The sequence below is a fragment of the Gossypium arboreum genome, chromosome 10 (assembly GCF_025698485.1).
Source record: "Gossypium arboreum isolate Shixiya-1 chromosome 10, ASM2569848v2, whole genome shotgun sequence".
NCBI classification, from domain to species: Eukaryota; Viridiplantae; Streptophyta; class Magnoliopsida; order Malvales; family Malvaceae; genus Gossypium; species Gossypium arboreum.
Genome location: NC_069079.1, coordinates 36,133,084 through 36,149,522, shown reverse-complemented (window position 1 = coordinate 36,149,522; position 16,439 = coordinate 36,133,084). Strand labels below are relative to the sequence as shown.

Here is a 16,439-nt window from a genome sequence, read left to right as displayed (position 1 = left end):
GACTGAAGTAGAAAGAATACGATATGCTCGGGCATACATCCTTGAGATGATTGGAGGTTATTTGATGGCGGACTTGTCACGAAACCTTGTACATCTGAGGTGACTGCTTAAACTCGTTGATTTTAAAGCAGCTGACAAATTAAGTTGGGGGTCTGTCGTGTTGGCAACATTGTATCGGGAGATGTGCGGGGCGACGCCACCAAATAAAGTCAAAATCGGAGGTTGCCTATCAGTACTACAATCATGGGCTCGATTTCGCTTTCCATTTTTACGTCTTCAAGTGAACCACCCATATACATTCCCACTCATAACAAAGTAAAATTTTTATTTGATTTTACAATTATTCCATAAATTTAAAATAAAATTGTATGCTGAAAATTTATTTAATTAGGTGGAACCATCCAGCGAGTTATGTTGGAATACCTACCACTCTTGATGATATACGGCTTCTATTAGACCAAAAGTCGAAAGTGCAAGTAAGTATTAAATAAAATATGTAACAGCCCGATTTAGACCCTAATCAGAACGGTGGTTTCGGGACCACGAGTCCAAGTCAGAAAAGTATCTAAAAAATTATCTTCTGTGTTTATTTTGTGTGAATTTATATCTGTGAAATTTTCGTGCTTTAATTTTATCATTTGAGTGTCTGATTAAAATAAAAGGATTTAATCGCGTAAAATGAAAACTTGATAGTTTAATGTGTGAGGACTAAATTGTTGATGTCTTTATAATGTAAAGCCTTTATGTTGTAATTGGGCCATTATTAGTATTAGTGGACGGCAAAGGACATGTTATATATGTAGTATAAAATTTTAACTAAGGTTAATTTAGTAAATTAATAATATAAGTTATATAATATAAAACATATCATAAAAAAAACATTAGTGTTCATACTTTTGTTTCATTGCCAAAATAACAAAATAATAAGAAAAGAAAAAGAATCTAGGGTTCGACCATAGTCAAGCTTGATTAAGGTATGTGTTTAGCTTGGTTTTTGATAATTTTTACGTTTTTGAGATCGTTGCTAAGTTATCTTCAAGACCCATGCTTGAATTTTTTATTTTGATGAATATTTGAGTTATGTCATTGTTGAAAGCTTGTGATTTTTGTTGTTTGATGATGAAATATGAAAGATATGTTTTGGATTAACATGTTTTGTATTGGATGATTTTGAGTAATTAGGACTAAATTGCAAAAATAATAATTTGAGGGACTAATATGTGAAATAAATGAAATATATGAACTTGTATGAACACTAGGAACATTCGGCCTAACATGGGTATGTTGAGATTTTGCATATTTTGTGTTTTGCGCAATAGGGACTAAATTGTAAAAAGTGTAAAATATCAGGGTAAAATGGTAATTTGCCCATTTATGTGTTTTTGGACTAAATTGAATGAAAATATGTTTGAATGAGTTTAATTTGAATATGTTTAGATCAAGAACTAAAAAATCAAATTTGGATCGAGAGAAAACTAAAGTTGTCGACTAGTCGTCCCGTTCCGTTTTACATCGTCTAAGGTAAGTTTATAAGCAAATAGATATTGTTAATTCTAATTATTTATGAATTTATAAGCTGAAATTAAATTATATGAGATTTTATATGTGAATGCCGAATGTGATTATGCTTGGGAACAATGTTTATGAATTCGTTTCGACCGAGTTATGACGTCCGAAAGCCCCGTATGAACCTTAGAAATAGCTAGTATACATATGTCATGCCATATGATTTCGATATACGATGTGCGAGTAAGACCATGGCATCGATACATGACTTCGATATATGTGTGCGAATAAGACCCTGTCTAGGACAGTGGCATCGATATGTGATTACATGTAAGACCACGACTGAGACGTTGGCATTGTACAATATATGTGTGATTATCCGAGTGTCCTATCCAATTCTGAATGGTTCATCGGGCATCGATAGGTTGTGATTGAATGTACAAAATGAGTTAAAATGATCATGTATGAATTGGTTTATTACCTACTTGAAACAAGGTAAGTAAGTCATTAACGTGAAGATGTGTATCTTGAGATGTATATTCGGCCATAGCTATGTGTTTGCATGCAATATCATATTTGATTCAAGAGTATATGTATATGTGATCCTATAATGATAGTTAGCTTTGAAACCGAAAGATATTTTGTTAACATTTATATATGTGTATTCGGCCATGAGTAAACTTATATGCAAAAGTATATGTTTTATGTGGAATCTTAAAATTTTGGTTTAATATGATTATATTAGTATAATTAGATTTACTTTAAATGAATTGTTTATGTCAATGAATAGTTTATTTGCTTGTGACTTACTAAGTTATAAAAGCTTACTCTTTATGTATGTTGTTCTGTTTTATAGATTTTGTATCAAGTTACGAGCTTGGGGATCGTCAGCAAAGTTCATCACACTATCTACTGTTTCGGTACTTAATAAATTGAACTCGAATTATGGCATGTGTAGGCTAGCCTTGAAGTTAGTTTATTTTGAAAGTATATGTATATAAGCCATGCGAAAATGGCTTAATTTATTTTCTTGAAATCGGTTATGTTTGATTATGGTTTGAGTTTGTTTTGGTTATAATGTTATGTGCTATGGATGAATAGTTTTTGTGATATGTGTTTGTGTATTGAAGTTGGTTAATGATTTTGGATGTGATATGAATGAACTAGTCATAATATATACATAGGTATGTTTGATTGATTTGGATGTGGTTCTTACTAAGATAAAGTATATATGTGAATTAGGTTATTATGCTTAGTTAAGATGTTATAAATGATTTGGTAATGAAGGATATTTTGTAATAACCGAACATGGTGGAGTTATTTTGTTATGTTTTCCATATGATTTGTAAGATATGTGTCTTGGATATATATATCTATAGTTGATTAATGATTTATCTTTGAAAGGTAAATTTTATATCATGAATTGATACTAAAGAGTATTCGACTATATTATAATGTGTTTGAGATTTATTTTGGTATAGGTGTATTATATGATATGTATTGTAGTTGAGAATGGTTTACTAAATTTAGCTTAGTATTGAAGTGAAATAATTATGATATGTGTATATATATATATTTGAATGGGTATTAGTTGTTTTAATTGGTTGTAATAGCAATGTATGAGTATATATATGTGTGCATAAGTCATAGCTATTAATGTAATGCATTGGCCAAGTAGAAACATGTAGGATATGTAACATTCCAAAATAAGGCCTAAACGGAATAGTGGTTGCAAAACCACAAATACGGGGTAGAAAAAAATTTATTTTATTATTATTTTGAGGTTCAGGTATGATTACATGATTGTGCGAAAATTTCGTAATAAAATTCTATGCATAAAGTGCTTAAGTTGAGGTTAGGGACTAAATTGAATAATTTGCAAAACTTGCATTCTAGAAGTTTTTAGTATGAAATTATTTTGGAATATTAATTAGGAGATCTTAAATGGTAATTTGACCAATTTTAAGTTCATGGACAAAATTAGGACATGGAAGGAATTTTTGAAAGTTTAGTAAGGAGGGGCATTTTGGTCATTTGGTTATTAACATTAATAAAAAGGTAAAAAGATGATAAAATTGTATCATCTTCTTCAAGTTACCAGCCGAACCTTACCTCTCTCCATAGCTGGGGTTTTTTCCAACTTTCAAGCTTCATAGTAAGTGATTCCAAGCCCCGTTTTTAATGATCTTTACGTTTTTGAAGTCCCGGTAGCTCGATAAAGCTTATGCTAGCAATAATTTAAGTTAGGAATCAAATTTGGAAAAATACCCATAGGTAAAATTTGTGTATTTTGATGTTTTTATGATGGAATATGAGGTTTTAAATTATGTTAGACAACTTATGCTACTTGGTTTTAAGTGAAAACGAGTAAAAAGGCTTAATCGGTAAAAATACCTAATAGTCATAAGTACATGTTAGTGTGTGAATTTGATGTTGTCATAGAAGGGAAAAATGATCAGCATGTCATAAAACATAAGAAAATAGGATGAAGTTTAATTTACGAGCCTTGGGGCAAAAGTGCAAATATGTGAAAGTTTAGGGGCAAAATGTAATTTTTCCAAAGTTTGAGTAAAGGGTTGTTTTGATAAATGTTGATATTAAATAAGCTAAATTTGTTATTATAGATCAAGAAGAGCGAAATTGAGAGTAGATCGGGAAAAGAAAAAGTAAAGGACTAAATTGTAAAGTTTAGTCACATTTTGTATCGAGGTAAGTTTACAGTAAATAAATGCAATATTCTTTTATTTTACATTATTATTGTCAATTTCAGCATTTATATATTTATGTTATGAAAATATTTAAAGTCGAATTTAAGGTGAAGTGACAGAGGAAAAGTGTTAGAAAGCCCGATTGAACCCTAGGAATGTTAGGATATTAGGGTTGACAGACGTAATGAAATGAGCCATGTAAGTCCATATTAGAAATATGGCTTTGGAGACAGGATTGAGCCATGTAAGTCCATATTATATATGGCATTGGAGACAGGAATAATTCATGTAAGTCCATGTCAAAGACATGGCATTGGCAGGATTTGATAGACAGGAACGACCCTAGTATCCTTAGTATTCCGAGTGGTTCAACGGGTCAGGATACGAGTTAAATTACAGTGAATTAACAACAAAGGAAAAGTAGATTATACTTATGAAAAAGGAAAGGTCATGTAAGAAAGAAGGTAAGGGAATAAAGAAGAAGATAGAAATTGAGAAGTAAAGAAATTTATGATGTTAGATGATATTATGCATAATTATCCATTATGTTGAATGTTGTGATTTATTTTCTTGTAAGCTTACTAATCCTAGTGCTTAATATCTTTATTTTCTTCTTCTTATAGTACTTATCTAGCCACTCGGGGATCGAAGGAAACGTCGGAGGCCGATCACACTATCAAAGAAATAACTCGGTATAATTAGACGTTTTGTTTTGTGTATGGCATGTATAGAAACTTAGCCACTTTTGGTATAATATGAACAATGAATAGTATGTAAATACTTGCTAGTGATTAGCTAATAAAATGGCCGATGATATGCATGTTTATTAATATGTATGATTGAATGGTGATTATCACATGAAAATGATGAAAATGTGAAAGTAACCTAAAACAGATTCAAGTAATGAGAATGACGTAATTTTGAAAAATCACTAAAATTGTAGAAACATAGTTTGAAGATGAATAATATATGAAATTAAAGCTTATTATGTCTATTTTCGTATGGAATAAGAAAAACAGGTAAAGGTCTTATATTTTATGATATATCTAAGTTTTAGTGAAACAGGGTCAGAGTAATTTCTGGACCCCCTATTTCAACTCTGGAAATTCACCATAAATTGTACAAAACTAATTATAAGGTATACTTTATATGGTTATAATCGTTGTTGAGTCTAGTTTTAAGAGAAACAAACGTATTAGTGATATGAATTTTGTACAGGAAGAAACATGGTTCGTAGTAAGAAGAGGTTAGTGCAGTCAAGTTTTGAAACAGGGGAAACTTTAACTAATAAACTGTACTAATTGACCAAGTCAAAAATCTATGAAAAAAATTAGTAGATAGATATATGAGTCTAGTTTTAGGAAAAATTTACGTATCTTAATTTCGAGTTTTGAAACTCAAGATATGAATTTTTAGGCGACTACGACGCAGAATGGCAGCACATTCCGAAAAGCTTAAATAAACAATTTAAACCTATTTAAGTGATAGATTAAGTTTAGTAATGCCTCATGCTCGATTATGGAAACAGTCTCGGGTAAGGAGTGTTACATTTATTGGTATCAGAGCAGGTTTAGTCAGTTCTCGGAACAGTTAGTGTGAGAAAAAAGTCTAGCTATACATGCCATACTTGTATTTTGATAGTGTGACGACTCCTGACGATTTTTTTTAAAATATTTTGTTTTATAGTAATGGATCCCGGGCGAGCTGGTGATGATGATGTAGAAAGTAATGCGCCTGCTTCCACAGAAGGGGCAGTGCCATCTGAGAATAGGCTAGTAATAGTTGATCAGGGAGGAGTGACTCGAGAAGCTCTCTTCCGAGCTTTAAATGATTTGTTTGCCGAGTTCGTTAAATACGAATCCTGCAGTTAGACCTCTACCCCTCATGATTCTCGGGCTACCCATGTAGCTCAAGCTTCCCCGATCCACAGTGCAGTGGTAAGAGAAAAACCACCGTTGATAGAATCAGAAACAAGGGCGAAGAGTTAGAGCAACAAAAGATGATGATGCGAAAGAAGCGAATTTTGGTTAGAAAATACTATCGAGTCTTTGACGAATTATCTTGTACACCGAGGAATGTATGAAATGTGTAGTATCACTTCTTGAAGACTCAGCCTACTACTGGTGGAAGACACTTGTATCGGTTGTACCGAAAGAGAGGGTCACTTGGGATTTCTTTCGAAAGAATTTCGTAAAAGTACATCGATCAGAGGTTTATTGACCAGAAGAGAAAGGAATTCCTGGAATTGAAACAAGGCAATATGACGGTGACCGATTATGAGCGTGAATTTGTCAGGCTCAGTAAATATGCTCAAGAATGTGTGTCCACAGAGGCTATCTTGTGTAAAAGGTTTGAGGATGGGTTAAATGATGATATCCGACTGTCAGTGGGTGTCCTAGAAATAAAAGAGTTCGTTATTTTAGTTGAGAGAGCCTGTAAGGCAGAGGAGCTATTAAAAAGAAAATGCAAAGTTGAGACAGAGACACAAGATACAAAGAAGAGACAGAAGAGCAGATCATTTCAGGCTACATCCAAGAGGCCCAAAGAGTTTTCTACCAGATCTAGCTTTTCGGCAGGGCAATCTAGTCAGAATAGAGGTAGCAGATTTAAGGATCCGAAGGCTCAGACCACCTCGACTACAGTGTAGGTAATGTCAGACAGGGTAGATCAGGGTGTCCACAGTGTGGTAGACTTCATTATGGTCCTTGTCGGGCAGGCGAAAATGTTTGCTATAAATGTGGTGCTCCAGATCATTTTGTATGAGAATGTCCAGAAGTGGCTAGCCAAGAGGTAACACAGAGTGCTAGATCCGGAAATGCTCCTACTAGAGGCAGATCACCGAGGTAATCGGGAGTAGGAGCAAGTAACAAAGGTACCTCTAGAGATTCGGCTGTGAGACCAGATGTTAGAGCCCCTGCAATGGCTTATGCTATTCGTGTACGCGAAGAGGCATCCTCCCCCGATGTGATTACGGGTACATTTTCTCTACATGATATTAATGTCATTGCTCTGATTGATCCGGGTTCGACTCATTCTTATGTTTGTATGAAATTGATGCCTAGTATAAGTATGCCTATAGAATCTACAGAATTTGTGATTAAAGTATCGAATCTATTAGGCAAGCATGTATTAGTAGATAAAGTATGTAGAAATTGTCCTTTAATGATTAGAGGCTCTTGTTTTCCTACCGATCTCATGCTATTACCATTTGATGAGTTTGATGTGATTCTTGGTATGGATTGGTTGACTACACATGATGTGATAGTGAATTGTGGAAAGAAATTCATTGAGTTGAAGTGTGAAAATGGTGAAATTCTTGGGTTAATTCGGAAGAGTCGATAGTTCATTTCTCATAATTTCATTATATCCGCTCGTAAATACTTGAGAAAAGGGTATGAAGCTTATCTTGCTTTTGTGTTGAACACTAAAGATCCGAATTGAAAATTGAATCGAGTGCTCGTGGTATGTGAGTTTCCGATGTGTTTAGGAAGAACTACGGGTTTGCCTCTGTTAGGGAAGTTGAGTTTGGTATTGAGTTGATTCCGGTACCACGCCCATTTCTATTGCTCCTTATAGAATGGCTCTATTGGAATTGAAAGAATTGAAAGCTCGATTGCAGTGAATTAATGAGATAAAGGCTTTGTAAGACCCAGAGTTCACCATGGGTGCACCAGTGCTATTTGTGAAAAAAAAGACGGATCGATGAGATTGTGCATAGATTATCGGCAACTTAACAAGGTAACAGTAAAGAACAAGTATCCATTGCCTAGAATTGATGATTTGTTTGATCAATTGAAGGGAGCTACTGTGTTTTCGAAGATAGATTTGAGATCCGGATACTATCAGTTGCGAGTTAAAGAGTCAGATGTCCTGAAGACTGCTTTCCGGACTAGGTATGGTCATTATGAGTTCCTTGTGATGCCATTTGGCTTGACTAATGCTCCTGCCATTTTCATGGACTTAATGAACCGAATTTTTAGACCATACTTAGATAAGTTTGTAGTTGTGTTCATTGATGATATTTTGATTTATTATCATGATGAGACTGAGCATGCAGAGCATTTGAGAACAGTTTTACAAATTCTGAGAGATAATCAGTTGTATGCCAAGTTCAGCAAAAGTGAGTTCTGGTTACGAGAAGTTGGTTTTCTTGGACATATTGTCTCATGTGAAGGTATTAAGGTTGATACGAGTAAGATTTCAGCCATTGTTGATTGGAAGCCTCCTAGAAATGTATCGGTTAGAAGTTTTCTTGGTCTTCTTGGATATTATAGACGATTTGTAGAGGATTTTCCATGATAGCTACCCGATTGACGAGGCGCTACGGAAGGATGTTAAGTTTGAATGGATGAGAAGTGCCAACAAAGTTTTGACAAGTTAAAGGCATTGTTGATGAAGCTCCTATCTTAGTACAATAGGAACCGGGTAAAGAATTCGTGATTTCTGATGATGCATCCTTGAATGGGCTCGGTTGTGTACTCATGCAGGAAGGAAAGGTAATTACTTATGCCTCTAGACAATTGAAGCCACATGAGAAAAATTATCCGACACATGATTTAGAGCTAGCTGCTATTGTATTTGCATTGAAGATTTGGAGACATTATTTGTATGGTGAAAGGTGCGGATATTTACCGATCATAAAAGCTTGAAATACTTGATGACTCAAAAGATTTGAATTTGAGGCAAAGAAGATGGTTGGAATTGCTTGAAGATTATGAGTTAGTGATTGATTATCACCCAGGTAAGGCAAATGTAGTTGCTGACGCTTTAAGCAGGAAACTTTTATTTACATTGCGAGCTTTGAATACCAATTTAGCCATGTCAGATGATGGTTCTATTTTAGCTGAATTTAGAGCTAAACCGGTATTTCTTGAAGAGATTTGTGAAGCTCAGAAAGATGATAATGAGTTACAAGCTAAAAGAGTTCAATGTGAGTCAGGCATAGAATCAGATTTCTGGATTGGTTCTGATGGTTGTTTGATGTTTAGAGACAGAATTTGTGTACCAAAGAATGATGAGCTTATTCGGAAGATTTTACAAGAAGCACATAGCAGTTCTTTATCTATTCATCCAGGCAGTACAAAAATGTATAATGATTTGAAGAAATTGTATTGGTGGGTAGGAATGAAAGAGATATTTCAGAGTTTGTTTCTAGATGCTTGATTTGTCAACAGGTAAAGGCCGAACATCAGGTACCCTCAGGATTATTGCAACCTGTGCTAGTTCCGGAATGGAAATGGGACAGAGTTACTATGGATTTTGTGACAGGATTACCGTTAACACTGAAAAAGAAAGATGCAGTATGGGTTGTGATTGATAAGCTAACTAAGTCGGCTCATTTTATCCCAATCCGTATGGATTATTCACTTGACAAGTTGGCCGAGTTATACATTTCAGAGATAGTTAGACTACATGGAGTGCCATTATCGATCATTTCGATGAGATCCAAGATTTACTTCACGGTTCGGAAGAAGTTACAAGAGGCTTTAGGTACGAAGTTGAGTTTTAGTACGGCTTTTCACCCTCAGACCGATGGTCAGTCAGAGAGAGTTATTCAGGTACTTGAAGATATGCTTAGATGTTGTGTATTAGAATTTCAAGGTAGTTGGGAAAAATACTTACCATTGGTAGAGTTTGCCTACAATAATAGTTATCAGTCAAGTTTGAAGATGGCACCTTATGAAGCTTTGTATGGACGTAAATGCCGCACACCTTTATATTGGATGAGCTTAAAGAAAGCCGATTACGGGTTGATCTAGTTAAAGAAAAGGAAGAAAAGTGAAAGTTATCGAAATTGTTTAAAAGCGACTTGAGACGAGGCGGAAGTCGTATGCGATTTAAAAAAAGAGATCGAATATCAAGTTGGTGACAAAGTTTTTTTGAAAGTATCCCCGTGGAAGAAAGTTCTCAGATTTGGCAAGAAAGGCAAGCTAAGTCCACGCTTTATTGGACCGTTTGAAGTGATTGAGAGAGTCGGACCATTAGCATATCGGTTAGCTTTGCCGATTGAGTTAGAGAAGATTCATAATGTATTTCATGTGTCTATGCTACGTCGTTATCGTTCAGATCCATCACATGTGATTTCTCGACGAAGTTGAGATTGACCGGACATGACTTACGGTGAAGAACCGGTAAAGATTCTAGCTCGAGAGGTAAAGCAATTAAGGAACAAAAGTATTGTACTTGTGAAAGTACTATAGAATAGACATGGGGTAGACGAGGCTACATGGGAACCCGAAGAGGCTATCAAAACAGTACCCATATCTCTTCACGGTAAGATTTTCGGGACGAAAATCCCTAAAGGGGGGAGAAATGTAACATTCCGAAATAGGGCCTAAACGGAATAGTGGTTGCGAAACCACAAATCTGGGGTAGAAAAAAATTTATTTTATTATTATTTTGAGGTTCATGGTATGATTACATGATTGTGCGAAAATTTAGTAATAAAATTCTATGCATAAAGTGCTTAAGTTGAGGTTAGGGACTAAATCGAATAATTTGCAAAACTTGCATTCTAGAAGTTTTTAGTATGAAATTATTTTGGAATATTAATTAGGAGATCTTAAATGGTAATTTGACCAATTTTAAGTTCATGGACAAAATTAGGACATGGAAGGAATTTTAAAAGTTTAGTAAGGAGGGCATTTTGGTCATTTGGTTATTAACATTAATAAAAGGTAAAAGATGATAAAATTGTATCATCTTCTTCAAGTTACCAGCCGAACCTTACCTCTCTCCATAGCTGGGGTTTTTCCAACTTTCAAGCTTCATAGTAAGTGATTCCAAGCCCGCTTTTAATGATCTTTACGTTTTGAAGTCCCGGTAGCTCGATAAAGCTTATGCTAGCAATAATTTAAGTTAGGAATCAAATTTGGAAAAATACCCATAGGTGAAATTTGTGTATTTTGATGTTTTTATGATGGAATATGAGGTTTTAAATTATGTTAGACAACTTGTGCTACTTGGTTTTAAGTGAAAACGAGTAAAAAGGCTTAATCGGTAAAAATACCTAATAGTCATAAGTACATGTTAGTGTGTGAATTTGATGTTGTCATAGAAGGGAAAAATGATCAGCATGTCATAAAACATAAGAAAATAGGATGAAGTTTAATTTACGAGCCTTGGGGCAAAAGTGCAAATATGTGAAAGTTTAGGGGCAAAAATGTAATTTTTCCAAAGTTTGAGTAAAGGGTTGTTTTGATAAATGTTGATATTAAATAAGCTAAATTTACTATTATAGATCAAGAAGAGCGAAATTCGAGAGTAGATCGGGGAAAAGAAAAAGTAAAGGACTAAATTGTAAAGTTTAGTCACATTTTGTATCGAGGTAAGTTTACATGAAATAAATGCAATATTCTTTTATTTTACATTATTATTGTCAATTTCAGCATTTATATATTTATGTTATGAAAATATTTAAAGTCGAATTTAAGGTGAAGTGACAGAAGAAAAGTGTTAGAAAGCCCCGGTTGAACCCTAGGAATGTTAGGATATTAGGGTTGATAAGACAGAACAGAAATGAGCCATGTATGTCCATATTAGAAATATGGCTTTGGAGACAGGATTGAGCCATGTAATTCCATATTATATATGGCATTGGAGACAGGAATAATTCATGTAAGTCCATGTCAAAGACATTGCATTGGCAGGATATTGATAGACAGGAACGACCCTAGTATCCTTAGTATTCCGAGTGGTTCAACGGGTCAGGATACGAGTTAAATTACAGTGAATTAACAGCAAAGGAAAAGTAGATTATACTTATGAAAAAGGAAAGGTCAGGTAAGAAAGAAGGTAAGAGAATAAAGAAGAAGATAAAAATTGAGAAGTAAAGAAATTTATGATGTTAGATGATATTATGCATAATTATCCATTATGTTGAATGTTGTGATTAATTTGCTTGTAAGCTTACTAATCCTAGTGCTTAATCTCTTTATTTTCTTCTTCTTATAGTACTTATCTAGCCACTCGGGGATCGAAGGAAACGTCGGAGGCCGATCACACTATCAAAGAAATAACTCGGTATAATTAGACATTTTGTTTTGTGTATGGCATGTATAGAAACTTAGCCACTTTTGGTATTATATGAACAATGAATAGTGTGTAAATACTTGCTAGTGATTAGCTAATAAAAATGGCCGATGATATGCATGTTTATTAATATGTATGATTGAATGGTGATTATCACATGAAAATTATGAAAAATGTGAAAGTAACCTAAAAATAGATTCAAGAAACAGCAATGATGTAACTTTGAAAAATCACTAAAAATTGTAGAAACATAGTTTGAAGATGAATAATATATGAAATTAAAACTTATTATGTCTATTTTCTTATGGAATAAGAAAAACAGGTAAAGGTATTATATTTTATGATATATCTAAGTTTTAGTGAAACAGGGTCAAAGCGATTTCTGGATCCCCTGTTTCAACTTTGGAAATTCACTATAAATTGTAAAAAACTAATTATAAGGTATACTTTATGTGGTTATAATCCTTGTTGAGTCTAGTTTTAATAAAAACAAACGTCTTAGTGATATGAATTTTGTACAGGAAGAAACATGGTTAGTAGTAAGAAGAGGTTAGTGCAGTCGAGTTTTGAAACAGGGGAAACTTTAACTAATAAACTGTACTAATTGGCCAAGTCAAAAATCTATGAAAAAAATTAGTAGATAGATATATGAGTCTAGTTTCAGAAAAAATTTACGGATCTTAATTTCGAGTTTCAGAACTCAAGATATGAATTTTTAGGCGACTACGACGCAGAATGACAGCACATTCCGAAAAGCTTAAATAAACAATTTAAACCTATTTAAGTGATAGATTAAGTTTAGTAATGCCTCGTGCTCGATTCTGGAAACAGTCTCGGGTAAGGAGTGTTACAGGATATGTTATTTAGATTTATTAATATACTACATTTGTGGTTTGGCAATATGATTAAAATAGGTCATTATATGTTTACTTGTATGCTCGTGCTATAATTGTGAAATGGAATATTTGTGGTTAAGCAATATATATTATAAGGTTTGGTAATATTTGATAAATGAAGATGATATTGTGATATATGTTATTTATATGAAATATAATGATGTATGAATTTATTAATTAAAGTTGGTGCATGTGAATTGTAAGTTGATAGATTAATTCATATATTAACCATACGTATGCTTTAAAGGTTAGGTTTGCATATATGATTTGAATATGAAATGAATTGTATTGGGTTATAAGTTAAGCATTTGATTTCTATGATTATTTGTTTGTATTGAGTTAACTGGAGTTTGATTAATTAGATAAATGGTATATCGAAACATGTTAGTTTGGTTTAAAAAAAAAAGTTAGATGATCCGACAATACGGGCAATAATTTCGAAAGAATTCTTTCAAAATCCAAACATTTGGCATGTTAAATTCTTTCAAAATCCAAACATTTGGCATGTTAAGGTCCCATTGGTCAGCTATACTACTATCGAGATGCACCAAACGCATAGAGTGTTGCGGCAATTTGGATTCTGACAATCGATTCCTGAGGAACCTGAGGTGTTCGATGACCAGCACAAAAACGGCAAACGAATATGAATTGGCCAGTATTGTTCTCGAAAAATATCAAAATTTGGGAAAGCCGGTATGATTATATACCTGATCGCGAACTAATCATCGTCCTAGAGTTAGCGTGTGCGTCGAATTACATGCCATGGTTTAGGATCTATGGAAAACCATATTTGTTGTCAGAAGAGTAGAGGCGTCGACAAATCCTTGTCGAAAGGGAATGACGGGGCCCTTTAAATCTAAGGAGAAAGGATAAGGACACGGGCCCATCAACAGTGCCCACACAATCACCGGGCCCAATGCCTCAACCGACGACACCCACAGCGCAGCCCCTTCAGATTATGCCAGGTGCGTATCATATCCCTTATATGTATCCTAACCCTTATATGTTTCATTTTCCCAGTCCTATGCCAGGTTGGAATGCATGGCCCGGTGCATCTCCTTTCCCGATGACTCCGACTCAACCAATGATATGTATGCTATCGTCGCTGAAGGGATCGCACGAGGCACCGTCGACGAGCTCATCTCATTACCAATCTTCATTGCCTTATGGGATTCAAACACCTCCACCGTGGGTGATGCAAACACCTCCACATTCTTTATTCTACCAAGGTGGGTCATTCTCCCAACACCCACAACCGGAGCAATCACAACCCTCGCCAGAGCAACCACAACACGCATTGGAAGTGCAACCAAAGAGGAATCCAGCACGTATTCGCCAACCACCCCCATGTGGCACTGGTACAAACTGTTTCTATATTGTTTATTTAATAAAATAAAAGTTGTTTTAATATTTTAATAGTAAATTAATTTTATTTTTTTAATAAAATAGAAGTTCTTTTGAATAAGGCGGAATAGAAATAATGCAACATAGTTTCATTACAATAATTATCAACTATTTCAGTTTAGACATGATCAAATTGTATGACCTGGGTTCCTACACCATCCACAGAATTTCTGTTAGTTCGTTCTTTCCCGGATATCCATATTATTACATATTCTACTAGATCAAGGTTGACCTTTTGGTTTGCGATGTAATTCTCTATCCGATAACAACTTAAACGGAGTAAGCGATACAGATGGCCACTTACATTCATCTGGGACCAGTGGGAATACGTGTCTTCACAAATTGTACATGCATTCTACTTTGTACACTTCATTGACATATCTCATGGAATCTAAACGGAGATTCTGACAAGCTGCAATTGCCTGAGCTCATGGATAATGAAGTGCGTCAAATTACAGTCGCAAGTCCTATTTATTAGGTGTACACAATATTGCTCGCCTATAATACATTGGCTCGATCTATCAAACTCTGTCACACGAAACCATAGTTTGTCGCGATCGTGACACACTTTGTGCATCGTGTTGGCTCGTGCCTTCGCCTTGTTAATTTCTTGCAATATATTCAGGAACTCTACATGGCCTCCCTGCATTTGGCCTTTATAACTCACTACTCGCTTTTGAAATAGTGCCACCAAATGAAAATATATCTCTCGCACAACTGAGGTTATCGGCAAACGACGCGTTCCTTTTAGAACATAATTTATATATTCAGCCAGGTTTATGGTCATATGACCATATCGTAGACCACCATCGTATGCATGTGTCCACTATTCGAAAGGTATGTTATAGAGGTAGTTTGCGCCTTAATTGTTAATTGAACGTAAAATCTCCAACATCTCATGAAAACAGTCCTTATTGATCTCGTACTCTGCCAATATAAGTTGATAGTGAAAATTACATACCAATATTCCATTCAGAATAATTGAATATTACAGACGAAAGTATATTAATAGAGATTAAATATCCATGTTGGTCACTTGCCGTCATTCAGTCGTAGACCAATATTGCCCGTAGTCGTTGGACGCAATGTGCTTTACATAATACCAATAGTATGTGCGATCCCATAGGCTTCCCTATCGCTCAATTGCAGCTAGTATTCCAGTACCCCAATCCGATATAACACAGATATCAGGTTGGAGGCATACATGCCTCCTTAACCTAGAAAGAAAGAAATCTTAGTAATCACCTGACTCCCCCGGTGTTATTGCAAATGCAATTGGAAGGATTCTCCCACCTCCATTCTATGCTACAGCTAGCAATAGCCGATGGGTATATCTACCATACATAAAGGTACTGTCAATTTGTACCAATGGCTTACAGTACACAAATGCATCTCGACATTGCTTAAAGCTCCAGAATAGACACTTGAACATTTGGCATCCACGGAGCAATCAGTTGTTGTAGTACACATGGATCGTTTCAAGGTCTGTTATGCAACCTGGGACGTACTTCTGCAGCATCTGACACCACTGTCAAACCTCATTATTTAAAACGTCCTACCCACTATGCATCTTTTCTAACACCTTCTGCTTAGCTATCCAAGCCTTGCTGTAAGAAGGCGTGTACCTCAATTGGCTACAAATACTGGCAATTATGTATGACACAAAAGTCTTGGGATTCGCCTTTAACATCAGTAGTATTAAGCTAGCTATCATACCTTAATCCATCTTGGAATGATCATGTGAAACACCTGTCAATGAAGTACGTTAAAAAATGCAACATTAAGTAATAACATTATTATTCAAAAACCCTAAACACCCAGTGATACTGTACCAGTAACTCAGGTATGTGGACCTTTGTACTTTTGTGTCTCCTATAAGCCTATTTTTTCCTAA

General features: G+C 34.8%; 1 long non-coding RNA gene across 1 annotated transcript; it reads left to right on the top strand.

Moving 5' to 3' along the window:
• The first annotated feature begins 3,580 nt into the window (after positions 1 to 3,580).
• On the top strand, positions 3,581 to 12,367 carry LOC128281596 (uncharacterized). Its single transcript, XR_008271845.1, has 3 exons — positions 3,581 to 3,661; positions 11,455 to 11,541; positions 12,168 to 12,367. It is a non-coding gene; the product is annotated as an uncharacterized LOC128281596 (long non-coding RNA).
• The last annotated feature ends 4,072 nt before the right edge of the window (positions 12,368 to 16,439 follow it).